The sequence below is a fragment of the Myxocyprinus asiaticus genome, chromosome 11, assembly GCF_019703515.2.
Source record: "Myxocyprinus asiaticus isolate MX2 ecotype Aquarium Trade chromosome 11, UBuf_Myxa_2, whole genome shotgun sequence".
Lineage (NCBI taxonomy): Eukaryota > Metazoa > Chordata > Actinopteri > Cypriniformes > Catostomidae > Myxocyprinus > Myxocyprinus asiaticus.
In genome coordinates this window covers 15,398,772-15,426,574 of record NC_059354.1, presented here as the reverse complement: position 1 = coordinate 15,426,574, position 27,803 = coordinate 15,398,772, and the positions used below count along the sequence as shown (strand labels likewise).

At 39.9% G+C, this 27,803-nt stretch overlaps 1 protein-coding gene across 1 annotated transcript in view; it reads left to right on the top strand.

The window, feature by feature from the left end:
* Positions 1–863: 863 nt before the first annotated feature.
* LOC127448597 (cytoplasmic protein NCK2-like) overlaps positions 864–27,803 on the top strand; it is a 111,294-nt gene continuing 84,354 nt past the window's right edge. Inside the window, exon 1 of the mRNA XM_051711263.1 lies at positions 864–1,060. The gene's annotated coding sequence lies outside the window, so the exon portion shown is untranslated. The remainder of the gene's footprint in view (positions 1,061–27,803) is intronic.

The following is a 27,803-nucleotide window of genomic DNA, read 5'->3' as shown; positions in this document are numbered from 1 at the left end:
ATGCAAAGCGTCGGATGCAGTGGTGTAAAGCACGCCGCCACTGGACTCTAGAGCAGTGGAGACGCGTTCTCTGGAGTGACGAATCACGCTTCTCCATCTGGCAATCTGATGGACGAGTCTGGGTTTGGCGGTTGCCAGGAGAACGGTACTTGTCTGACTGCATTGTGCCAACTGTGAAGTTTGGTGGAGGGGGATTATGGTGTGGGGTTGTTTTTCAGGAGCTGGGCTTGGCCCCTTAGTTCCAGTGAAAGGAACTCTGAATGCTTCAGCATACCAAGAGATTTTGGACAATTCCATGCTCCCAACTTTGTTAAAACAGTTTGGGGATGGCCCCTTCCTGTTCCAACATGACTGCGCACCAGTGCACAAAGCAAGGTCCATAAAGACATGGATGAGCGAGTTTGGTGTGGAAGAACTTGACTGGCCTGCACAGACTCCTGACCTCAACCCGATAGAGCACCTTTGGGATGAATTAGAGCGAAGAATGCGAGCCAGGCCTTCTCGTCCAACATCAGTGTCTGACCTCACCAATGCGCTTCTGAAAGAATGGTCAAAAATTCCCATAAACACACTCCTAAACCTTGTGGAAAGCCTTCCCTGAAGAGTAGAAGCTGTTATAGCTGCAAAGGGTGGGCCGACGTCATATTAAACCCTATGGATTAAGAATGGGATGTCACTTAAGTTCATATGCATCTAAAGGCAGATGAGCGAATACTTTTGGCAATATAGTGTGTATATATATATATATATCACGTTTCTCCATCAGCAGGAGCAGCTCCCCCTGAGCGCTCGCGCCTCCCACGCGCTGTGCCATGGCATCGGTGACGTCACCCGCGCATTGACTCGCGCTGCTAGGGGTTGAACGGATCGTGGGTTAGAGAGAGCAGCAGCCTGGGCCCACGAACAAAAAGAGAGAGAGAGAGAGAGAGAGGAAAAAAAAAAAAACCCCATCACGGACACGGATTTACATTCGCTACATATCGTTCCATTAAGCCAAGTCTGCAAAAAGTGTTTTTGTTCCTGCCGTTCTAAAGCCCGATCTGTCAGGAGTTACACCAAGGTAAGAAGAACAGACAAAAATGTCAACCGGAGTAATAAATGGTCGTTTAAAGTTGCCCTGGTGTGCTTTCCTGGTGTGCGTTGAACGATATTGCTTATATGTAATGCACCGGGGAGAATCAGAGTGTATGTTTTAATGTTAGATGTGAACGAAACAAAAGCACTTTGAGTGATTGTCTCTCGCGCACTCGTCTTTGTGTCTCTGTTGCCACAATAGAAATGAAAACCAGCTCCTTAAGTTGCTAGATTTGACTCATTGCTTGATTAGCACAGTGGAGATCATCTTTTGGTTGATATTGTTTAATCGCGGCTTTTGTTTTGTTTCTGTTTTGCGGCATCATAATAGAGAAAGAATGAAATGATGGCTGCTGAGAATGGCCATTGTCATTCACTAAGTGTTCGGTGCACGCGCCATGGAATCATTTCACATCGTGAGCCAAAAGCTGCCATATATTCATATATTCACAAGGGATAATTGTTCATAGCATTGTTTATTATTTATATACAAATGTTATGCAGGGGTGTGAAAGTGTTATGCACGAGTTAGCATGACAAGAAGTGTTCTTTGCTCCACTGAAGTGTGAATTACTTCTCTGAAAGTGTGTGGAACTTTAATGTTATTAGTGGGTACCTTTATGTAGACTGTGATGTGGTGTTATTTAAGCAAACTTAACAAATATAAACAATGTGGGCTGTGAGATGATGCAGTTTCTGATTTCTCTGGAGGTTGATTTTCACATGTTGAAAAAGATTAGTCCAGTACCATGTTAATTTTAACATGCAATTAAAGAAGTAAATGTTACTGCAGAGAAAGACCTGTTTTGATTGCTTGAGTTTAAAAATGTGTTCTTAAGCTCTAAGAGTAAACGTGCAACATGTAGTTTTGTAGTGGAGGCTTTTTACGCTAATGGTCATGTTCTTGACCCTGTATTCATTTCCATCTCCCTTTCGCAGACTGGGTACTAACATGCTTACCAGCATTATAATTGAATTTTACACCAGTCAGGATTTCACCCGCTCGGTAAGTGGTTTAAATACTGGGCTACTTTGAAGACAATAATCCCATTTTTAGTTTCTCAAGAAACGTCCTCAAGGAATTGAAAGAACTAACCTGCTTATACTTTCTACATAAGGGTAGTTCTCAAGCACTATTCTCATCACTTTTACAGAACTGTTTATGTGTTTTCAGCATTTGCTGGATTTTTTTATCTATTTGAACATGTGATATGGTGATTGTCAGTTTCGGCTTATTAATGTTTTATTAGGTTCTCATCACACCCAGTCAGTGCTTCACAGAGTCACGATTTGTAGTGATGTTTGTCCTGTAGTGACATGTATGTGGAATCTTAGGCATGACTGCAAGACTTCTGATGTTTGCTTTTTCTGTTAGGAAACTCGTGTAAGTGTCCCAGGTAGTTCGTGCCATAGTGCAACGAAAGATGACATCACTAAGCAAGTGTAATACAAGCCACATACTGCCATAAAGAACTTTCAATTTAAAATATATGAAAAAGCTGTCATTATTGAATACAACACAGCCATCACAATGCATTCATTTTTTTATATGTGACCAGACTGATCTCACAGTGAAATCGGAAACAGTAAGTTGACTTTAGCTAATATCGGTCTGTGCTCACTGAAATATGAAACATTGCCCCCAGTGGCCGAAGCAGTAAGTGTTGAGGGCGTTTGGGCATGTGTGAACTCCATTTTCTGGGAGACATGTCCACAGAGGGGTGCCAAAAGCGAGTTGTTTTCAGCTGTACAGGCTGTAATGCATTGAGGAGAAATGCATATTTTATAAACTGAGCCCCTCAACCCAAACCTAACCATAAGCAGAATAAATAATAAGTAATATTAGAGGGAAAAATGCAACCACCAAATCACACTTGTCACTCTTTATGAGAACACAATTACTTCCTGGTTTCACGTGAGAAACGAACCTGGGACTCCCATACTGCTGACTTGATGTACTTCCGGTCGCACCACAGGAGAAGGTAAACATGCTGGAGCCGATGCAAAAATGTCTGAAAGGAGATTGCGCTTGTCTGTGAGTCAGCATAATAGGATTTTAGGATACCGGAACTCTCGGAAACAATATGTCGACTTAACTTGTGATAATGTTGCTGTGACCTAAGGAAGGAATCTGAATCCAGACCTAAGGAAGGAATCTTATTACAATCTGTACAAGCCTCCTTTAAAGGCATTGTTCATTGTATCTTTTATAAGATATTTTTGTTTCCAGCAGGCTTCCAGATATTAAAAGGAGAGTGCAGAGCGGGATTACTCGCGATACTTAATTTTTGACCCAGGAAAAACCCTGAAAAAACATCTCCACTGAATGGGACAACTGCTAAAATAGTCAAGAAAATGGAGAGGAGCTTGTTATTAAAACAGGTGCGACATCTGTGGTGTTGGTTCACAAAATCCAACACAGAGCAGAAAAATGTAATCTGCAAACTGTGTCATGTGATGATAATCACTCGTGGTAACACAAGCATTGTGTTCAAAATGAAGCACGCAAAAGAATATTAAGAACGCCAGAAGATACGCTCTGCATCTCTATGTTTTTCAAGTTCCAAATAAAGATAAAATTATATAAGTGAAATCATTTGGAAGTGTTTTATTAACTTACTGGATTATCCAGTAATATGCATTACAACATGGTTATTTAATATAACAATTTTTTCTTGATTTTCACTTTTTTTTTGTTTTTTTTTTTACTAGATTATGATATATATCGTTAAAATTATAAAAAAAAAAAAAAAAAAAGGAGTAAAAATTAGCCTGACTTTGCAAAAAAAAGCCTCCAAAGATATCCTGAGCTTTTCGTTACTGATCTCATTTACAAATGTGCCGTTTTCTGGATCGGGTTTAGGAATGTGCTGTGTACACGGTACTCTCGGAGTACCAGCCACCAGACTGCCAAACAAAAGGCTGCTCAGTCAAAGCTCTCACTTTTCTCTCTCCTTGTGTGTTTGCAAAGGTGGGTATAACTCATCTGAGCTCTGCGATCTATATTGCCAAGACACTGGCATAAAATTGGTCCACCCGTTACATGGAAACTGCATTATCATGAGTGGAGCTGATATCTGCAACTCTGCTCACCTCAAGTGCATTGAGTAGGCTAACAGTATCAGTGTAAATATATACACTACTGTTCAAAGGTTTGGGGTCACTTGCCTGAAAAGTTTCTCAAGATCTTAACAACCTTTTGATCTGAAGGCGTATGCTTAAATGTTTGAAATTAGTTTTGTAGACAAAAATATAATTGTGCCACCATATTAATTTATTTAATTACAAAACTACAATTTTATAAAAATTAAAAAAAAGAAAAAAAGAAAAAAAAATGTTTTTGAAATTTATGACTTGGACCGAATATTTAAGAAAATCAGCCAATAAGTGCCCAACATAGATGGGAACTCCTTCAATACTGTTTAAAAAGCGTCCCAGGGTGATACCTCAAGAAGTTGGTTGAGAAAATGTCAAGAGTTCCTGTCTGCAAATTCTAGGCAAAGTGTGACTACTTTGAAGATGCTAAAATATAACACAGTTTTGATTTATTTAGTCACAACATAATTCCCATATTTCCATTTCTATTATCCCATAGTTGTGATGATTTTACTATTATTCTAAAATATGAAAAAAATAAAGAATGAGTAAGTGACCCTAAACTTTTGAATGGTAGTGTGTGTGTGTGTGTGTGTGTGTGTGTATATATATGTAATTTATTTTTTTTGCATGTAAATTAAGTTACAGCCTGTAAAAGCAAGAGATTTAAAACTGTTAATGCTGTCAGACGTTGTGCAGAAATGTTGTATGTGGTGATTTACAGAAGAATCTTTCAATTAGAGACATGTCTGGCCTTGTTGTTTCAGACATGATTTGTTTGAAATTATAGTTCACATTCATTGGTAATTATGTACACCCTAAAAATCTTGCAAGGCAAGTGTTTTCTGTGTGTCTTAGCTGGCTTACACTAACCTCTCTGCCACTGGCTCCCTCAGAACTTTGACCTAAATATACTTTTACTTTGCTATTAAAGAATGTAATTATAGTGTTTATGGATTTGGCAAAGTCTTGCAAGTATTTGGCATAGCTGCAGATATTTTGTGGTTTAGTATTTTGTAAATGTGTTGATTTATCACATTCAAGTGGTTAAAGGCTACCCATTTCCAATGCTGGGTGGATGTGTGCTGGAAAATGATGCACACTATTTTGCGAAACCTATTTAAAACCCTCTATCTAAAAGCTGCAGAGTTTTTTGTTGGTATGAACCATGAGAATGCCCCACATGTCATTGTCTCGCATATCCACAAATTTCAATTGGGAAATCACGTTGGGAGCTTGGAGCAGTACATTGCTTTTTTGTGACATGCTGTCGAAGCAAATTGTAATCTTTCCTAAAATACGAGGCTTCATAAGAGAGAGAGAAGGCCCAGATTGCTGGCCCAGGAGACAGACAGCTCTTTGTAATTGAATGCACAGATGACGGTCAAAGGTCAGACCACAGTTTTGTTATTTTTATCATAATCATTTGTAATCTGGAGCGGCCATTACGTGTACAGCTGATTTTGCGATTGTAGCTAGGTGACAGTGAATTGGTCATCATGTCTCTGGTGAGAAAGAATTTACACATTAGATGTGTCATTCTTCTGTTTGGATGAGATTGAAAGGGTGCATATAAATGTATTGTAAGTACTAGATTTGATAGGTCATATGTGCAGACTAGAGATTGGACTGTTAAAGTGATCATGAGCCATTATTACAGAGACTTCACTGTTCCTCTAAAGCAGCAAAAACTTTCCATTTTTTCCCTCATGGAATATTCAGTGCCTGTAAAGCCACTGTGAAGAAAAAATTAAAATCTGAATGTACAAAGAGATAATCAAGGGAAGATAGTTAGACTGTGTTTGCTGGCAGAAATCCCACTGGCTTGCAGGCATGTGATGTTAAATTAGATAGTTCAATTATCTCAACAAAAGCTGATGTTCAGGCCTCCATCATATGCAAATAATGTTGCACAATGGCCTGCTGTATCTTTGTTTTTTCCCTCAGAACTTTTGTTTGTGTGGGTTGCAATCTGGGCGTTCAGTACTGTTGTGATGGCATCCATTTAGAAAGAGCAATTTATTTAACAAGGACTTTGTTTGGTTAATTGTGTTTTCATTAATGAAAAAACGTTTGTTGAACATGGGGAATGCTCTCCTGAGTAACTGTTAGTGGTTAAGGACATTTTCACCAGAAAGGTCTAAATTGTGTGAAATCTCACAGGGAAATTGTACTAGACTTTGTCCCTTGGCTGAACCCATTGTTTCACATGCTTTCCAGTGTGGACCATCTCAGACTCGCATTGCTGCACTGAGCATCTCTATCTGGCTTTGTTGTGCCATTTCTTAACTGCAGTCCTGGTTTCTCCTTCGATCCATCCTCTGATCACTTTCTTTACTATCAGAGCTCTGTTAACACTCCTCTAGTCTCACGTATCCAGATGTTTGACTTCATGATAAACTCTGTCCCATATTGCAGCTTATTCTTATTGTATTGCAGCCTATTTGTAACCTCTGACATGTCACTCCATCAGTTGGTCCAGCAAGATGTTTGTTTTCTTACATTAGCAGATTTCAGCTCTAATGTAGCAAAATCACATGGGAAATCCACATGTTGCTTCCAAATGTTCATGTACCCTGAAATATTCCCCATTCTTCCAAATTACTGCAAGAACCATCCCCCATCTGAAATTTTTGCATTAGTTCAAAAGTATTCAGCTTTTCCTGTGGCGCTACTGATAGCAACCACCGAGACACTGGTTCTGGTCCAGTCACAGTAGAAACCAGGACGTAATCGCATTCACATAAACAAGGGTGAGTGTGATTCTGAGGTTGCATTTGCTCTTTAAAATTAGCCTGCTTTTATAAGCCACTTTTTGTTTTTATCCTATGTATTTTTAGTTCTAAATTATGTAATAAAGTTAGTATTACATAATTTCCAACTACAACTCACTTTTGGCGCCACTCTATGGACACTTCACCGGAAACTGGAGTGCACACGTGGCAATACGTTCCAGCTTTGGCAAAGTGGCTTGAATTTCTGTAAGCACAGACCAATTTCAGCTGCAGAACTTAAACCTAGTGTCCTGGAATACACAGTGTGATCAGTCTGACCTAATCATCCTTACAAAAGGTGCTGACATCTTTCTGTGTATATATATATATATATATATATGCTCTCTCTTGCGCATACACACATACCTTTTTTGAATACGCTTGTGCATCTTTTCTGCTTTGGCAGAACATGAGAAGAAGAGATGTAGCCCTTCTCTTTAGCACCCTATTGCCATGCACACTGAACTGATCATTAATTAAATTTACACTCATAAACATCCTCAGAAGGGCTCTTTGAGCAGTAATTAAGGATCATCTGCTCCAAGCTGCATGGCTGGTTTTGAATTCCCTTAGCTGAATGGCTATGCTGGACTGGACCAGGTGGTGCAGGACATGAGTGTGAAATTCAACACCACCTCTAAGTGCTCCATGCATCTCAGAGTGAGCAGCAGATTTGGGCCCTGCTGGCCCTCTCCCCTGCTGATCCAGAGCCTTTGCCTCCCCTCCCCCTCCGTCAGCCAGACCTGAGTTTATTGTCAGATTTGCCAAGATGTTGAAGAGGACAAAACAGGCTTGGAGTCATGGGAATTTGAGTTTCTTTTTCCATCTGAAGAGGGTAGCTCTTGGTTTACTGATTAAGATTTGCATGGTAGGGATGCCACGGTGTGAGTTTTTGACAATGAGGTTACCGTCTGAGAAAAAAAAATTGTGGTTAACCGGTTTTACGATTGTTTGCTATTTTTCTTATTATACAACAGCACTGATGCAAAAAATACATTTCATATCACAACTGAACGTCTTAGAGGACATATTTCTGGGGAATATGTGGACGTTAAGGGCAGCCCTACAATAAGAAAACCAATCGATACACAAAAAAGAAATAGGAGGTATATAATAAGAGACACTCCAATCTAGGGCATGACACCGCTTAAGAGCATCCCGAGCTCAGTGATGTGCTTCAAAAGTGTGTAAATGGAAGATTATTGTGGGTGTGCAACATGCAGCCTAGTTCAAGGCATCTAACAGTTTTTTCTTCTGCAACAGTTCATTAAAGCAGTCCATTGTCTGTCAGACACCCCAACATAAAGAATCAGCTCTATAAAATTACTGTCCACGACACCTTACAAATAAACCTGTGGACTATGCATAATAATGGGAACATTGCTCACAGAAGGCAATTTAAAGTCCGATAATGACTAAAATGTACATTTATTGTTGAACGCGATGGACTTGTATAGAAGCAATACTTTAAATAATGAGGACGAAATGACGCAACTTTTCAAAGTTTACTCGTTGATAGTAACTACACGCAATGCACCGCACGCTATCAGCATGCTTAAACATTACAAAAAGTAGCATCTTTTAATTCATCACTTTAAAATCACCACAGCTAAAAAATATTAAACTTACTAGTTTGTTGTTGGATGACTAGTGGAACAACCTGTCCAATATGTAGGATGTGTTTCTTTCTATGAGTTCTGTCTGCATAATTTACATCCGTCGCCTTAAGTCAGTCATTTAAATGCTCCCCAACAGCCGATTTAAGTCGCTCTTTTTGGTGGATATGAGTCTGATAGATCGAATTCCTCTGTTATATTTTGGAGTTTGTGTGTAGTAGCCCGAAAGTTCACGTTCAGTCTGCGACACCTGGCTAAGCACCGTATATAACCATAGCAACAGCTCCAGTACCCACACAGGCACAAGAGTTTTCACATTTAGGCTTACAAATTCTTAGGAATAACTCTTTTATATTATATATTTATACATTATATATATATATTATTTTTGCCACATCTAAATAAAGCATTTCACTGTTTTAACCGTGGATTCTAAATTCTTGTGGTTAAATTAACTGTGACATTTTTAATTGTGGTTAATAGTGAAACCGGATAAGTGCTTCTTCCCTGTTGCTTGGGTGTATTAAAGGGATTAGGTCAAGGCTGGACACCTCTCTAGCAAGGAAAGCTGTAATTTCCCTACTTGAAGATTCTGATTCTTGAATGTTTGTGATTCCATAGACGTTATGTTAGGGATGGGATGATATGGTTATCTCACGATTCGGTTCGATATATGATATGAGGTTTACGATTCAATATTATCTCAATTCGATAACACTTAAATGACAAAGTATGGCAGAAAATTGTGTTTATTTTTTTGAAAAATGTTTTCGCAAAATGCACATTATTATTTCTCATCAAACTAAAGTTCCTTAATACACAATATACATATTTAAAGTTTAAATAATAATAAATAATAAGAGTTTCTCATATAGGCCTACCTTTCACTGTAAGAAAAGATCACAAAATCAATCAATAGAGTAGGGCAGCCCCCTGATAGTCAACCAAAGGTTAGTCCATGAGAAGAGTCTAGGTCAACCAAGTTTTGATTGGTCGGTTGGTCACAGGTATTACTGCTGGTTGGACGCTAGGTGGTACTATGGGGTAATTTTCATTAAGCAGGGTTAGGGTTAAGCCTACACAAACTTAGAACCTTATTTTTTATTTATTTTAACTAAAAATTCAAATGAAACTGGAAAAAAAGAATAAGTGCAATTAAAATGTGTGTAGTTCAACTTTTTGAAAGATGGTTTTACAACAGTTGTCAACATGTCTCTGGCAAATAACCTACTTCATCTGTGCATTCTCTACCGGTCGGGTATTTCGTTATCTGGGAAAATACATCATGTGTGTGAATAAATTCGTTTTGTTCCCTCCTTCACGATATATATATATATTGCAATATCCAATTACATCGGCAACCCCTGAGCTGAGGGATCGGTGAATATCCTTGCTTTAGTGATTTTGCATTGAAAATTAAATTAATTTATTTAAAAAATGAAAAACTTAAATCAAATACATTTCTAAATTCAAGTTACACACCAAACGAAATGAAAAAGCAATTCAAATAATGAAGTGTTAAAAGAATAATATACATATATATACACCTTTCAATTTACCATCAGGCAAGAATCCGTCTTAACATCATGGCGGAAAATTACTTACACAAATGAAGACATAAAAACAATTATAAATGTAAACATAATAATTATAATGATGATAATAATCACTTAAATATAAATCATGGTTGGAGGTGAATGTGTTTTTGTATTATTTTATGTTTTAATCACAGATGTATAGGCTTCAGAGTTGTGGTCACAATGAACTGCTCTGTGGAAATAAAGCGAACTGAACTCAAAACACCTCCAGAGCTGAGATGTCTGAGGTCATTTGCAGCACTCATAGACGATACAGTTCTTACAAAACAAAACAAAAAATAAAAAAATTAAAATCGGAGGACAGAAACAAAGAGTGAGAACCTTTTAGATGCGTGTTCCACGAGACTGCAAGCCTCAGCGCGTCATACTTGCGCATAGACGGCTTTTCTGTCATCTGTTCTTAAAAATATAATAAAGTGTTTCTTCAAGCGCGTCTGTGTGTCTACAGGCAAATTATTTGTAATATTAATTTGATAATAATAGCATAATAATAATAATTTAATACATGGGAAAATGAGCCAAATATCGTCTTGACATGGTCAAAGGCATCAGCCACTGACGATCACTCTGACCATCGTCGCTCCCCGAGATCATCGTCTATCGACACAACCCTAATGTGCATTTCTCTCTATAAATTAACAAAATGTTCAGACAGTCTCCCTGCTGGTTTTTCCAACACATTTAGAATCATTACCACTTTTGCCAGTGTCGCTGCGGCTCGCTTCGTGCATACGCTTGTAAAATGTATATTTTAAAGGCTCATTATTACGGTTTAGTATTTCTCTGTAATGTAGAACAGTGTTAGCAATGTTACTTATAACATTCTTTCTCAGCCCTGGAACTCAAACCATTTTATGATATATTCAAGTAATTAAATTAATATCATAAATGTGCGACTAGTCGAATAATGGCTTAAATTAACTCCTACTAGTCGACTAAGAAAATCTTTGGTCGGGGGCAGCCCTACAATAGAGAGATTATTATGTTTGACGGGTCATTTCATTTATGATCACATGGACCGAAAACAATGTTTCAAATTTCTAAATATCGAGTTTTGCCTCGATATGGTTCGTCACGTTTTGGTTTGTGATATATATCGAAATTCAATATATCGTCCCATCCCTACGTTACATCTGAAATGAACATCTGTCTTGAGTGGTCTGATCGCAAGTGGCCAGCGCTAATTATAGGTGTAAACAGGTTTCAAAATGTGAATTGCATGCTCATATCAAGTGTAAACAGTTATGTGTCTTGGCTGACCACTTTCAAAAATGTTCCATATGATGATGATGGATATACTGTATATCGGCATCTTTTCAGATATAAAGATATTATTGTCATTTTAAGACCATTTTATGCCACTGATAGAATGATAATATGATAGCATAATAATGCAGGTACACCCTTTCAAAGAGCAATAAACTTTTAATTCTTAAGAATATTCAGACATTGGAATTGGAATGTCAAAAAAAAATTAAAGTCGGGAAAGCCCCTCCTCCAACTGCGGTTTTTGTTCCCAGCTCTGAAAACTGGATGGAATGGTAATGTTTTAGATGAGCTTTTAGATTACAGGTCTCGACATTAAGCATTGTGATGTGCTTGTCCTTTGGACAAGTAATTTGTTCATTCACTTGTCTGAGTAAAATAGTTACTTGTCCAGAAATAATTTTTCTTTTTTTTTTTTTTGTGCTGTTGTGTTTTCTAAAATTAGCAGTAAAATGGCTGTTTAATGTTAACAAAATGCATTGAAATTCTAACGAATCCTGAGAAAGTACCCTGTTTATTTAATACTGTATGTGGGTCTTTGACAAATAACATAACTGTAAACTTTTATCAAGATTGAAGATTTATCAACATATGAAAATTCATCAACAACCCCACACCTATACACTTAACATGTCCTCTCTAGAAACATGTTTTAAATCCCTGAAAAAACATAGAGACATTTGGCATGTCCTAGCAGGACATCAAATGTCAAATGGAACAATCCACCAAAAAAATCATAATATTCATGACATAAAAATTAATAGTATTTGTTAAAATTGCTTTTACCTCAATAATAAGGTTTTACCAAATAATAATAATAATAATAATAATAATAATAATAATAATATATTATATATATATATATATATATATATATATATATATATATATATATATATATATATAATATAAATTGAATCAGGTAAATAGGATACTACTTAATGGTTGTACGACCTCACAAAAATTGGATGTGTTCAAAATGATTGGTATGTTCAAAACTACATGAAACAAACATAAATATAGTATAGTGTTTTTTTATGTAGATTTTCCATTTTCATTATGGAGAACTTTATTTTTGACTGACCCATTTATTTTAAAGACAGATAATATATTTTCATTTTATGTAAATTGTTAATATAAAATTATTAAAATTGTTTATATTACCATTTTATTATATGTTTGTATATTATTACATACTAAAATTGGCTGATTCACATGACAGAGAATACCTGTATAGGTCAGAAAGAGCTCCAGAGAGGTTTTTAAACATTTTACTTCATCCTGCAGCAGGTAGCATTACACAAAGCGTTTTTGCTATTTCTGCAGTTCTTGTCAGAGGTGTTGTATTATGACTTATGACGGAGGCTGCAAACCTGGATCGCTCCGACGTTACGCGCTTGCAACATTGACAGCTTTGTTGTTAGTTTTATCGCATCGCTCTCTTAACACAGGCGCAGTACAATGACATTTACATGTCAGAAAAAATGCGTCCACTTCACACGATCACACCAAATTCAACAAGCGCTGCTGCACGTGAGAGGGAGAAGGATGTGCAAAAGCGGATTTCCTATATTCGCGCATATTCTGGAATTAATACAAAAACAATACTCAGAATCCCGCACAGAATTTCAGACACTGTAGATTATTTTCAACAGCAGGATATGTTTTTAAAAAAAATAAGTGATACAGGCATACGCTAAATCACAATTAAACCTGGTATTTTTTTATCATTATTAAGGTTTCAATCAGGCAACTTGTCCTTTTGGCAAGTACAATTCACTTTGACTTGCCCTTGCAAAAATCCACTTGTCCCAGAAAAGCGTTAATGTCGAGCCCTGAGTTGTATTGTCACTTTTCGTTGTATTGCCACTTTTCGTTGTCACTGTTTTTAAACAAAGTCGACATACCGGCTCGTTCACGTTAATGGGCTCTCCTCTCTCATTCGGCTTAAAGCCAAAATGTTCCCACACCAGAGCTCTGGAATGCAGGTTTGAAACCAAGTCCATTTGGACTTATTCTTCCAAACTTTCTGGCTGGAATTATGCAGTCGTCGGGAAAAATTAAAACACATATTAGCCTCGAGTAGCATGTAATCTTCACCTATCGCTGTCCGCTGTGTATGTGTGTGGAGCTGCCTGAGCCCCACCTCCGACACAGAATGGACAAGAGCACAGACGCAGCGCGACTGGCTAAAATGTTGGTGACTTGTAAATGTTGGATATTATGTAAACAAACACGCATGTGTTGGGCCTCATGTATTCAGATAGAAGACAAAGGCAGGCCTAACGCAGACTGCGAATCTCATGAAGCCTTGCTCACTAAAGGATCGAACTCTCAACTCCTATTGGATGAGGCACACAACAGAACGTCCCTCAAACATGACATGCTTTCGGGATTTGCTTCCAGCGACTTTGTTCACCGAGTATAGACGTAGCTCATCGATGTTCTCAGGTGCAACCTCGTGGCACAAGGAAGTAACGTCCGACTTGAAACTGTGGCCATACAATCTCCATCTCGCTGGACGAGTTGAGATTACTCTGTGTTCCACCGAACACTCTAACGGATCCGAAGGAGACCGCCGAGCAATTTGCATCTTCATCCGTTTGCCTACAGAAGTGAAGAGATTAAAGATTTCTCTTCCATCTTCAATCAAGTCGACATTTCTGAGTTCTCCGCCAGCCCGCCGAGAATCAGCAGCCATACCGACTGCCGACAGAGCGAGGAAACGGCCTCCCATCATCACCCGAGCCTCAAGGAACCGGGTCAGAGTTAAAGGATGGAGGAAAACACATTCTACCTGTGTCCTCATGCGATTCAAGTAAGAGGTTTACATCTGGGCAGAGATAGAATATTATAGTGTGCTATTCTTTTGTTTCAAGGTTTTTGCTTGTACAGTTTACGGACCGCCATGTCCGCTCATTATTAATACTCAGGGTATTAATTATCACGATTTTGTTTTGCTGTATTGTGGTCCAACCAAATTGGACTGTTGTGCAATTTCGCCATCGCGGGTGAGACAGGTAAACTGAGTTCATCCATTAAATAGTCAAAGTACGCGGGACTGTTTACGAGCCGTCCACCGCGTCTCTGAGCGATGAACTAAACAGCTGCTTTCTCTCCCACGATCGCGAAATCGGCTTTAGGGTTGTCACTTCTCTCTCTCTCTCTCTCTCTCGTACTAACCACACACACACACACACACACATGCAGGCACACGACCCCTCACAAACATTCTGACGCACATTTTGGCTTGTAGATAGCTTAAATGCTAAAGCCCAGCTTTGTCCCTAAGCTATCGTACAAGCGGATACACGCAGTAACTGGTAGACGCCATCTCCGCCCCCATTCGCGGTCATATTCCCTGGCCGGAAGTCTCGCGTGACATACTCTCCATGAGAGTCACGTCCGCCATTTTGTGCGCGTCCCTCCTTACACACACACACTGTCACAAACACACTGTCACAAACACACCTTGTGTGTTTGTTTTGCATACGCCTGTGTCATGCTGACGGGATGTCAGTGCCTTATGTAAAAGTAGATGCCATATTGAGGCATACTGAGAGATGCAAACTAAAATAAGACTGACAAATTGTATGTAAAACACCCCAGAAAACATGGGTTAAGCCCAAAGTATACTTTGGTCAGACGTGAACCAGGACGCGTGACACAAATTTCATCATCAGCAGAGTAATTAAGCACTGAACGTGCGCAGCCAGATTTTTTTTAACCAAGCGTACTATGAACATGCAGAATGTGCATGCGCCTGGAATTATGTGCACTAAATAGTGGGTCCACAAGGTGGCAACACTCACAGTTGAGCCATTGCTATCATGTAGAAGCACTAGAAAAAGATGTTATTGTTGCTATACAACAGGAGATGAAGTTGCAAAAAACAGTGTATGTGCACGTCAAGAGCACATGTGTGAGGGGGTCAGGAGATACCTTGATTTGTAGAACTCGAGTCTGAAGGAATATGAAGACATCGTTATGGGCCTTAACTCTTGAAGAGAAATAGGCCAGTATCTCATAGCAGTTGTAGCATGCATTGTTTATGTGTGCACAGGCAAATGAAGAATGCTTTGAAAGGCTGGCGTTCGACTGTACGCATATGCAAGCGTTCACGCCATAACCGACTTTGGGCTTTATACAAAGTAGTGAAAACAGTAAAACATATCACAATTTTGAGTTTGCCCTGCCAAATTAAATATGACATCTACTCTGACCAAGGTCTATAGACAACAATATAAACCATATACAATGTATATTATATGCAGAGTGGTAGGGAATGGAAACACTCTTGACATTTCAATCAACAATTCATAGACCAGATGTCTTAGTAAATCATGTGTTTTAGGGGCTGGAACTGAAGTACATGTGTAGACTATGGCCATATGTTAGAGAGAGTGAGAGGTTAATTGTGAGTAGGTGACCAGAGGCTTTGTTGAACTGTGATGAACTTGTGTGTGTGTGTGTTTGTGTGCAGATATCTCTGACTGCTTCAGAATTCCAGAGCCCAAGGCCTGACCACTCACAGTCAGCCTCTTAGATAAAGGTCATGACCACTGATTTGTGCTGTCAACCAGACCAGCATTTGAACCAGAGGGAGGGCAAGAGATAGAGGAAATGAGGAGGAAAGCGAGAGAAGAACTGGGAGTTCACATGAAAGATTCACACAGAAAACAAAGGTGCATCAATGGGACAGAGAGCAAGAGGCAGGAAGTTGAAGCTGAGAGCTTGATGTGCTCTCCCTGTCAAGTATGATTGTGTCGGTGCAGTAAGTGTCTGCTTCTTTGTTTTGTCGGAGGGTTCGTTTGGAGCAGCGTTGTTGGCTGTTTTTGCTCTAGTTAATTTTATTTACTTTTCAGCTTGCTTGAATCCAGTTGTTTCTAAGTGTTTAGTATCCCCCAGATAAACAGTACAATTATTCTTTGTGCTGTTGCTGAGGTGCCTATATTCGGCTGGGTGATATAGCTAAAATAACTAGCTATTTATCAAACAGTTTTAACTGTAGAATACACAGAAGAATAAAATTTAAAAAAAGAAACATTACTTTGTTTACCGGTGTCTCCCTCTGACATGGTGGCAGGGGCATGTTTGATGATGTAACCAAATACTATCTATTCCCTGAAACAGACAGTTTGAAGAATCTGATTTGTGGAAATGAATCAAGCGTCCCATGCTAATGAGGTTTTAAATCAGAGATGCTATTAAAACAACTCTTAGCACTCTAATACTTACGAAACTGGCCTACCGAAACCCTCTTTAGGAAAGGTATGTGTAAAAGTTCACGGATGGCAAAGGAGGAAGCTGGGACTAGCTTGACACCGCACGTAGATGTTTATTGCACATACACTTTTCAGTGTCACACAATAAGGCATTTCAGCCAAAACATTCACTGCACGTGCTGCTTCTCAGCAAACATGTTCAAGACAAAGTCACACACAAACACATCACCTATGCGGAATGTGAGACTGGTGTGGCATACAGGTGGAACTCGCCGCTCGGCCCCGCCCTGCTCGCCACATGCCCCCATCGCCAAACTCAGGTCGGGGAATTCTCCGGCCTGTGACCTACTACACTCCCCCACACACACACTGCGTTGGCATGTCAGGATGGTCTCCGTGTCCGACCCGCACGTGCCTGGGGGGAGGTTGAACAGAGAGAGATGAAAAAGCAAAGAAATGAGAGAGAGACGGGCTTGCCGGCCCCAGACACGCTGTTGACTGGCACTCAGCTTGCTGTACTGCTTATGTCCTCGACGCCGGGCAATGGCACTGGACCCCTCAGCCGTCCCTTTTGGTTGATGCACTGCCCCAGCGCCACCGGATTGAGCACTCCCTCGGCATTGTGATACTCAGTCAGCGGCGGGGCGCATCCTTCCTCCTTCCCGGGTTTCAGCACCAGTGTAAACATTCACGGATGGCAAAGGAGGAAGCTGGAACCGGCTTGACGCAACACGTAGACATTTATTGCACATACACTTTTAAGTGTCACACAGTAAGGCTTTTCAGCTGAAACATTCACTGCATGTGCTGCTTTTCAGCAGACACATTCAAGACAAAGTCACACACAAACACAGACAAACTGCTGCTGTCTCCTCTCCTCAAATACACCCACCGCCACTTACTGGAATGCGAGAACGGTGTGGCACACAGGTGGAACTCATTCACGACTTATCTTCCCGGCCTCGCTCTGCCCAGACGCCGCTCGGCCCCGCCCTGCTCGCCACAGTATGGTTATTTATGGCCTAAGAGAAAGTGCACAAAATATTGCCACTATATTCACAGTTTTGATTAATTTTACTACCAATTAACAAAATAATATCATAAATAATCAAATTATCCTGTTTTCCTAGTCCTTATATAAAAATATCCACAATGTTGCATGTTGAGAATGTCTAAACATCATAGGATGGAGCCCAGCAACAAGTCAGCACTGTGGAAATAATGAAACATTTCTGGGAGTACAGTGGGAAAAGCAAATACACTTAAACTGTACCTATTTTTACACACCAGTGTAAAATATCAACTATCAATCTCAATATATGCACATATGTGCTCATATGTTGGTAAAATCGCAGAGTTTTAATTAAGAGGGAAAGCCCATTATTGCAGTGCGATTCCGCTGCAGGTCATGATGGAAAGTTAAGGAAACAAACACAGCAACAACTCTGGAATATCTGTTTGTTACTTACACAAGCATTGTGGGGAAATTACATTGCTGTAGAGAAAGCTGCTCACGGACTGAGCAGCATGTAGCCTATACTGGAGTAAAGAGTATGCCGCTTTATACAGTGCATGTAAATGGGAATGCAACTTTTTCAAAATAAGCCTCTTTCTCATGATAAGCCACTTTCTGGTGTCCATGTAAAAGTAGTCAATGTGTAATTGATACCCTGGAGTTTCCCATTACTTTTCTTTTTCTCTTAGTTTAGAGAATGGGTGTTGTTAATCTGACAGAAGTCTTGGTTAAGCCATGTTTACTCCAGTAGTTAACATGTTCCTACCCATTCCATGACTCCAAATCTGCTCCCTCTTTCTGAAATAAACTTGAAATCTCTGCTGAAGTGCTACAATTTCTTTTAGAAGACAGTACAGCTTGAACTCTTACCCAGTTTCTTAGAAACTGTGACAGAGCCTGATAGTCAATCCCATTATCTGTTCTTTAATCTAGCTTTCTCTTTTCTTTCCCCCTTCTCCACTGCTTTTTTGTCTATCTCTCTTCTGCCTTCACTCTATTTTTTTCCTTTCTTCAGTATCATCTATGGCAGTTTTTCTCAATCTTTTTGACTCCAAGGCACCCTGTTGTCCAAGACGATATTCGAAAGCTGTGCATACTTCAACACTGTAGTGAAAAAAAAAGAACATTTCTAAGTGAGAGCTCAGGGGTGCATTTTCACCAGAGTGAGAAATATGGTGTCAGTTTAGACGTTGTAGGCCTATCTTGATTTTAAGCTGTTTTTAGCATTTTAAATTAAGTTAGATTATGTTAACATTAGGCATGTAACGATACACAAATTTCACGATACGATACGATGCATTGCCTCACGATACAATACAATATGATACGAGCACCCACAAATTTTTCCCTCAAACTTATTCAAGGATTCGACGTAAATGTCTTTTACATCATAAATGCCACAAAAGTGTGTGACACTGGCAACAAAAAGCAGAGCTCAAAGTAACTTAACAGCACTGCATTTGTTTTGTGAACTCACAATTTTCATGTTTTCCTGAGAAAATAAATTTGTATTTGTCATTTATATTTGGATAGCACTTTTCACAATACACATAGTTTCAAAGCAGTTTTATACAAAATCATTCCTTGTTGTCTGAAAGCCTCCTATGAACAAGCTGAAGTGACTGTAGCAAGGAAAAATCTGCTTTCAATGTTTAGTGGTGAAAAAACAAAAAAAATCTAGAGAAGAACCTGACCACTGGTTTTATGATATGATCATAATCCAATATTATTTAGCGGCTTGAGCAAATATTTTTTTTGCCCCCATTTCACTTTGCATGTAAACTTTACCGGCGTTATTACCGGCTTATAACATGTGCGCAAGTGTTGTTCTCAAAGCTGTTTACATTTCGAAGTCAAAAGCAGATAATTATAAGTCTCATGTAATCGCGGGTTTCTTACATTGACGCTGTTTTTTTGGTAGTTATGAACTTACGAGCGTCTTGTTGTGCATGTCATGCTCAGTGTCAGCTAGGAGAGGCGGCTGTTAAACTTGCTGCTGCTGTTTCTGCCTCACAAATCCACCGATTTGCACAGTGATGTCGGTGTACATAAAATGACATGTTTGATGTACTGTAGCACCAGGACATGACACCATTGGCAAATTCGACAAGCTGTACCGCTACATTACAATATACTTGCCGTTTGCCATTGATCTTCTCGCCCATGTACTGTACTGTTTTTCTGTGAGTGCTCAGCACTGCGTCTCCAGGGAGAAGACTGTTTCACAGCTCTGCGAAAATACGAATCATATTCTTCAAGGTTTTATTAAATCGTTCCACCAACCCATCTGTTTGTGGGTGGTAAACACTGGTGCAAATCGATTTAATACCTAATAATTCGTACAGTTCACGTAGTGTTCGTGACATAAATGTAGTGCCTTGATCAGTGAGGAATCCCCAATCGGGAGATTATTCTGTAGAGTGCCTACGCAACACTACGTGCTGAGATGTTGCACAGAGGCACTGCTTCTGGATATCGCGTTGCATAGTCCACCAGAACCAACACAAAACAATGCCCGCATGCATCTCTATCTCTCTGTCACTGGCGTGGTTCCTCCTTTTATTGCTCTCCCCAATGCTTACTGCAATCAGAAACAGGTGTTAGACATTATAGCGCTTAGCTGTGTGCACCCTTACCGCTTTCTCTCCGGACGAACGCTCGACCACACCCCCACCACCACAATGAGCTATCAGTGTTTTTTCTTGGCTGCATCTTCCATGGTTGTATTTAAAATCCTGTCACAGTTTACTGTGATAAAATTAAGAGCGGTGATGTGAAGACATGAAAAGTCTTGTAATTGATGCTGGTGCAGGTGTTTTCTCTTTCTGTCGTCAGCGCTGTTCAGAATATCGGGTCAAGAATTGGCTGGTTTGCAGGTCCCTGTTAGCACCTGCTGGTAGATGCTGGAACTACACCACCGGATAGCAAAAAGCATGTTTCTCCATAGACAGCCATTCAAAAGTAGCTGTGTTTAATAACGAAATAATTTTTCCAAGAAGCATTTCAATTTAAATTAATTCATTACATTATAGTGTAGGGCTTTACTGGTTGTTTAGATCAGTGTTACTATCAGAAATAATTGGTAATTATTTATTTAGTTATTAATTAATATTTAAATTAATTAATTGAATCTAACTCATTAAAACCTCATATGGGGCTCCAGTAAATGTAGTGCGCTACGTTTAGGAGCAGGTTTGGTTATCAGCAATAATTAATAATTATCAAAGATAATTATTAATTATTAAAATCAATAGAACATTGATGAGAATCAATGTTAGCTTTTCTAATCCTTTAAATCAACAATTATCAAAGATAATCGTTAATTGTTAACATCGATGAAACATTAATTAAAATTAACACTAGCTTATTGATCATTCAGATTCAACAATCATCAAAGATAATTATCAATTATCAAAAATCAATAGAATATTAATAAGGATTAATATTGACGGGGCACCACCCTGGAATCAGGGACTAATAACCAGATAGTAAAACAGTCTCAACATTGGATTGTTTTCTTAGGAAAATAAACATCCGAAGAATATCGATTTTCGGGAAAAAAACAATGAATGAAGGCTTGAATCTGAGCACTGACATCCCGTCAGCATGACACAGGTGTATGCAAAACAAACCAAAACACTTCTTTTTGTAATATAACAAAGTTTATTTATGCAGTAATACCAGTTAATATTTAATACAATGCAGTCAATAAACTTCCGACTTACAACTGCAAACTAAACAGTGATATGATTAGATATGGAAACTAAAATAATCCTATAACACATAAGGTGTGTGTGTGAGAGTGTGTGTGTGTGTATGTGTAAGGAGGGATGTGCACAAAAAGGCGGATGTGACTCTCGTGGAGATTATGTCACGTGAGACTTCTGGCCAGAGAATATGACCGCGAATGTGGGCGGAGAGAAACCAGTCAATGCCGTCTACCAGTTACCACGTGTATCCGCTTGTATGATAGCTTAGGGACAAAGCTGAGCTTTGTCACGAAGCTATCTACTAGCCAAAAATGTGTGCCAGAATGTTTGTGAGGGGTCGCGTGTGTGTGTGTGTGGTTAGTACAAGAGAGGGAGAGAGAGAATTAAGTGACGGCCCCAAAGCCGATTTCGTGATCGTGGGAGAGAAAGCAGCTGTTAGTTTATCACTCAGTTTGCTGGTCTCACCCGCGATGGCGGAAATGCACAACAGCCCAGTGTGGTTGGACTACAATACAGCAAATCAAATTCGTGATAATTAATACCCTGAGTATTAATAATGAGTGGACATGGCGGTCCGTAAACTGTACAAGCAATAACCTTGATACACAAGAATAACACACTATAATATTCTATCTCTGCCCAGACGTAAACCTCTTACTTGAATCGCATGAGGATGCAGAATGTGTGTTCATCCGTCCTTTAACTCAGACTCGGTTCCTCGAGGCTTGGGTGATGACGGGAGGCCGTTTCCTCGCTCTGTTGGCGGGTGGTACGGCTGCTGATTCTCGGCGGGCTGGCGGAGAAATCAGCAACATCGACTTGATTGAAGATGGAAGAGAAATCTTTTCTCTCTTCACTTCTGTAGGCAAACGGATGAAGATGCGGATTGCCCGGCGGTCTCCTTCGGATCCGTTAGAGTGTTCGGTGGAACACAGAGTAATCTCAACTCGTCCAGCGAGATGGAGATTGTATGGCCACAGTTTCAAGTCGGACATTACTTCCTTGTGCCACGAGGCTGCACCTGAGAGCAGCGATGAGCTGCGTCTACACACGGCGAGCAAAGTTGCTGGAAGCAAATCCCGGAAGCATTTCAGAGGTATTTCTACTCCTGATGATGTCATGGTTGAGGTGCGTTCTGTTGTGTGCCTCATCCAATAGGAGTTGAGAGTTCGATCCTATAGTGAGCAAGGCTTCATGGGAATTGTATTCTGTTTAGGACTCCCTTTGTTTGATTTTGGCGCGGATTTTATCAGTAAGATTTATGACCTGGTATATGGGGGCCTGAGTTAAGTTTTATGACTGTGTTAGGCCTGCCTTTGTCTTCTATCTGAATACATGAGGCCCAACAATAGCACATCGTCATCCGGTGTAAAAAGCATGAAATGTATTTATAGTTTTCCCTATCTATTCCCATTGATGAGTGATCAGTCACGTGACACCCAATCCTGGAACTGAACGCCCATGAGCAAATATGGCAGCCTCCATTTCGCTAGCTTTCTGGGAACCCTGCAGTAGCTGAGCACAGTCATAGAGATGAATGGGTGTGCTAACGGATAGCTCTCTCCGGGTATTTTATAGCTCCATGGTTGACGCCCGCGTATACGGATAGAGCAGAGCGCAACTTCAGTCACTCCGTGCACATCTATGTCCCACATGAGAAGCATATTTAGCACTTATAAAGCAAGATTAATATTATAAGGTTGCTGCATCACATGACGGAAATGCGTACGGACGTGGCTGCCATTAGAGTGGGGTGCATCTTAAAAAAATACACTGGGAGCCAAAAGTTTGGAGTAATGTACAGATTTTGCTCTTATGAAAAGAAATTGGTACTTTTATTCACCAAAGTGGCATTCAACTAATCACAGTGTATAGCCAGGACAATAATAACGTGAAAAATTACTATTACAGTTTGACATTTTTTATGAGAACTTCTTAAACTACTTCAAGGAGTTCTCACCAAAAAATCCTCCATGTGCAGCAATGACAGCTTTGCAGATCCTTGGCATTCTAGCTATCAGTTTGTCCAGATACTCAGGTGACCTTTCACCCCATGCTTCCTGTAGCACTTGCCATAGATGTGGTTGTCTTGTCGGGCACTTCTCACGCACCTTACAGTCTAGCTGATCCCACAAAAGCTCAATGTGGTTAAGATCCTTAACACTCTTTTCCAATTGTCTGTTGTCCAATGTCTGTGTTTCTGTGCCCACTCTAACCTTTTCTTTTTGTTTTTCTGTTTCAAAAGTGGCTTTTTCTTTGCAATTCGTCCCATAAGGCCTGCACCCCTGAGTCTTCTCTTTACTGTTGTACATGAAACTGGTGTTGAGCAGGTAGAATTCAATGAAGCTGTCAGCTGAGGACCTGTGAGGCGTCTGTTTCTAAAACTAGAGTCTCTGATGTACTTATCCTTGTTTAGTTGTACATCTGACCTTCCACATCTCTTTCTGTCCTTGTTAAAGCCAGTTGTTCTTTATCTTTGAAGACTGTAGTGTACACCTTTGTATGAAATCTTCAGTTTTCTGGCAATTTCAAGCATTGTATAGCCTTCATTCCTCAAAACAATGATTGACTGAAATGTAGCTTTGTTTTTTGCCATTTTTTACCTAATATTGACCTTAAGACATGCCAATCTATTGCATACTGTGGCAACTAAAAAACAAATCCAAAGACAATGTTAAGCTTCATTTAACAAACTAAATAGCTTTCAACTATGTCTGATATGATGGCAAGTGATTTTCTAGTACCAACTTAGCAATTTAGCATGATTACTCAAGGATAAGGTGTTGGAGTGATGGCTGGAAATGGGGCCTGTCTAGATTTGATCAAAAAGGACTTTTTTCAAATAGTGATGGTGCTGTATTTTGCATCAGTAATGTCCTGACTATACCTTGTGATCAGTTGAATGCCACTTTGGTGAATTAAAGTACCAATTTCCTTCTGAAACATCAAAATCTGTACATTATTCCAAACTTTTGGCCGCCATTGTATACATCGATTTTACGCGTTGTATCGATGACATCGCATCGTTAGTTAATTGATTGATGCATCGATCCAGATCAATGGATCGTTACACCCATAGGACAGTTTATTAAATATGCATTACTCCTCACTTTATTACAGATTGTACAGCTAAAACCAAAATTGCTTTACAGTTTGTTTTTGGCGCCCCTTTTTGGAAATTTCACCCAGAAAATGGAGCTCACACATGCCTATACGCCCAACAACAATTGTTGCTTTGACCACTGGGGGCAGTATTTTTCATTTCGGTAGCACAGACCGATATTAGCTAAAGAAAAGTCAATCTACTGTTTCTGATTTCACTGTGAGATCAGTCTGGGTTGACAACTACTGATCTGTGGTTTTCCAATTCCAATACAGTTGTGTTCAAGAATATCCTGTTTAACTCCTACTAAGTGACTCAAACAAATTCAGAATGTCTTACAAAGATTTGATGTCATGAACCTCATAATATTTTGCAATTCCAGCAAATAGTTCTTCCTCAGAATCACTAATTATATCAACCTGGTACCTTGTAAACAGAAATTTGTTGAAATTGAAATTGGTGTGTAGCGGTAGTTAATGAGATTGGAGCTCTTGTCATCTTTTAAGCCATATACATCAGATGGTCAGTGAACGGTCTGTGGGCACCCGTGTGTGTACCATCTGAGGATGTCCTGTGTGGGGATTATATGTGCCTGATCTGAGTTAAACTGTCAAGCCCCATTTTGTCAGTGTCCTGATGGTAGATACCATCCGCCCACCCCTTTGTGCACCCTCTCTCTGTTGTGTGTCTCCTGGCCTGCCCTGGTTATGCACACATGAATTGCATGTCGGCTAATTGTGCAAAGTGTTTTTCTTTATTCATGACTGAACAGGGTGCTACAGAAAAAGAAAACACATACTCACAGTTTTCCCTGTCATGGCACTCTTTCATAGGGACACATGCAAGTATTTGCTGATGAAGCTGTGTCGTGTGTTTGTTGGACCGATGCCATGGGATGCTTCTGGCCACCCAGCAGTGTTAAAGTGGCAGTGTCCTTAGTCTAATTAAGACTATTGACTCACTCTCTGGCCTGGCCTTCTGCCTCAAATGGAGAATCCAGATTGTGCCTTTCTTGGTTAGATTTTTCCTTTGATATTCTACAAGGGGAAAAAAGACATGCCTCAATGCTATTTATAGATTAATGGTTAGCAGTTATCCTATGATGTTTTAGACATCTGTATAGCTTTGTTGAGATGCTTTCAGACAGCTTTGCGAGTAAACAAAATGCATCAGTTGAAAGACTTGCAACATGTTCGTCAGCATTATATTCAATATATTTGTGATGGTTTTGCTTGTGATAAACAAAATCAAGCAACATTGTGAATTTTGCTGTTATTTTAACATGCTTTTCATTTGGCCATTAAATGTCTTTTCACACTTAATAATTAACCCTGGGTAAACAAAATCCTTGGGTGTCTTGTTCCGAGGTTTCACACTGTACATTCGTAAACCCCGGGTTGACATTCTTGTTTGCATATTTACAGTGTCAGTAATAGGGATGTTGATGATTGATCGAAAATCGATTAATTGTCATTAATAATTTGACTGATTTAGCTTATCGATTGTCAGTTAATTCATTTCAGGATAAATGTGTTCTGAAATCAAGCCAGCAGATGCCGAAAACTGCATGTCATTATATGGTTCAAGAAGAAGATGCACAGATGCGTGACGAAGCGGGCTCAATGTAAACAGTGTTGGAGCATTGCTCTTTAAATGAACATTAAAGTTTTCTGCACACACCGTGATAGTGTGTTAAAGTACATGATAACAAGCACTGTTGATCTCCTTGTTTCATCCCAACGTACAATTGTGTCAGCGATCGCCGGTAAAGCCCAAAGGCACATTCACCTGAGATCTCACCATCACCTTAGAAATGGTATGTTAAGTAGGGTACAACAGGGCGAAAGGCACCCCCTTCAGGAAATGTAGCTTTTTTCATGGTCACAAAATGTATCAAGGTAAAAAAATATTTATTTATTGATGGAGCAACATAATTTGTGTGAAAAGAAATAATAACGGAAGGTTGAAAATTAAAATTCAGTAAAAAAAAAAAAGGTAGTGAGGGAGTAAAAGGCTCCCTCACTTGGGGAAAAAGGCCATGGGGGTTTAAAGTGATATAGGGTCAATAGTTATAGTGCAAAATTTGTCAACTAATGCCAGTAACAAATAAAGATGATGCTTACTCAAGATACACTATATTGCCAAAAGTATTCGCTCACCCATCCAAATAATTGAATTCAGGTGTTCCAATCACTTCCATGGCCACAGGTGTATAAAATGAAGCACCTAGGCATGCAGACTGCTTCTACAAACATTTGTGAAAAAATGGGCCGCTCTCAGGAGCTCAGTGAATTCCAGCATGGTACTGTGATAGGATGCCACCTGTGCAACAAGTCCAGTCGTGAAATTTCCTCGCTACTAAATATTCCACAGTCAACTGTCAGTGGTATTGTAACAAAGTTGAAGTGATTGTGAATGACAGCAACTCAGCCACGAAGTGGTAGGCCATGTAAAATGACAGAGCGGGGTCAGCGGATGCTGAGGCGCATAGTGCGCAGAGGTCGCCAACTTTCTGCAGAGTCAATCGCTACAGACCTCCAAAGTTCATGTGGCCTTCAGATTAGCTCAAGAACAGTGCGTAGAGAGCTTCATGGAATGGGTTTCCATGGCCGAGCAGCTGCATCCAAGCCATACATCACCAAGTGCAATGCAAAGCGTCGGATGCAGTGGTGTAAAGCACGCCGCCACTGGACTCTAGAGCAGTGGAGACGCGTTCTCTGGAGTGACGAATCACGCTTCTCCATCTGGCAATCTGATGGACGAGTCTGGGTTTGGCGGCTGCCAGGAGAACGGTACTTGTCTGACTGCATTGTGCCAGCTGTGAAGTTTGGTGGAGGGGGGATTATGGTGTGGGGTTGTTTTTCAGGAGCTGGGCTTGGCCCCTTAGTTCCAGTGAAAGGAACTCTGAATGCTTCAGCATACCAAGAGATTTTGGACAATTCCATGCTCCCAACTATGTGGGAACAGTTTGGGGATGGCCCCTTCCTGTTCCAACATGACTGCACACCAGTGCACAAAGCAAGGTCCATAAAGACATGGATGAGCGAGTTTGGTGTGGAAGAACTTGACTGGCCTGCACAGACTCCTGACCTCAACCCGATAGAGCACCTTTGGGATGAATTAGAGCGAAGACTGCGAGCCAGGCCTTCTCGTCCAACATCAGTGTCTGACCTCACAAATGCGCTTCTGGAAGAATGGTCAAAAATTCCCATAAACACACTCCTAAACCTTGTGGAAAGCCTTCCCAGAAGAGTTGAAGCTGTTATAGCTGCAAAGGATGGGCCAATGTCATATTAAACCCTATGGATTAAGAATGGGATGTCACT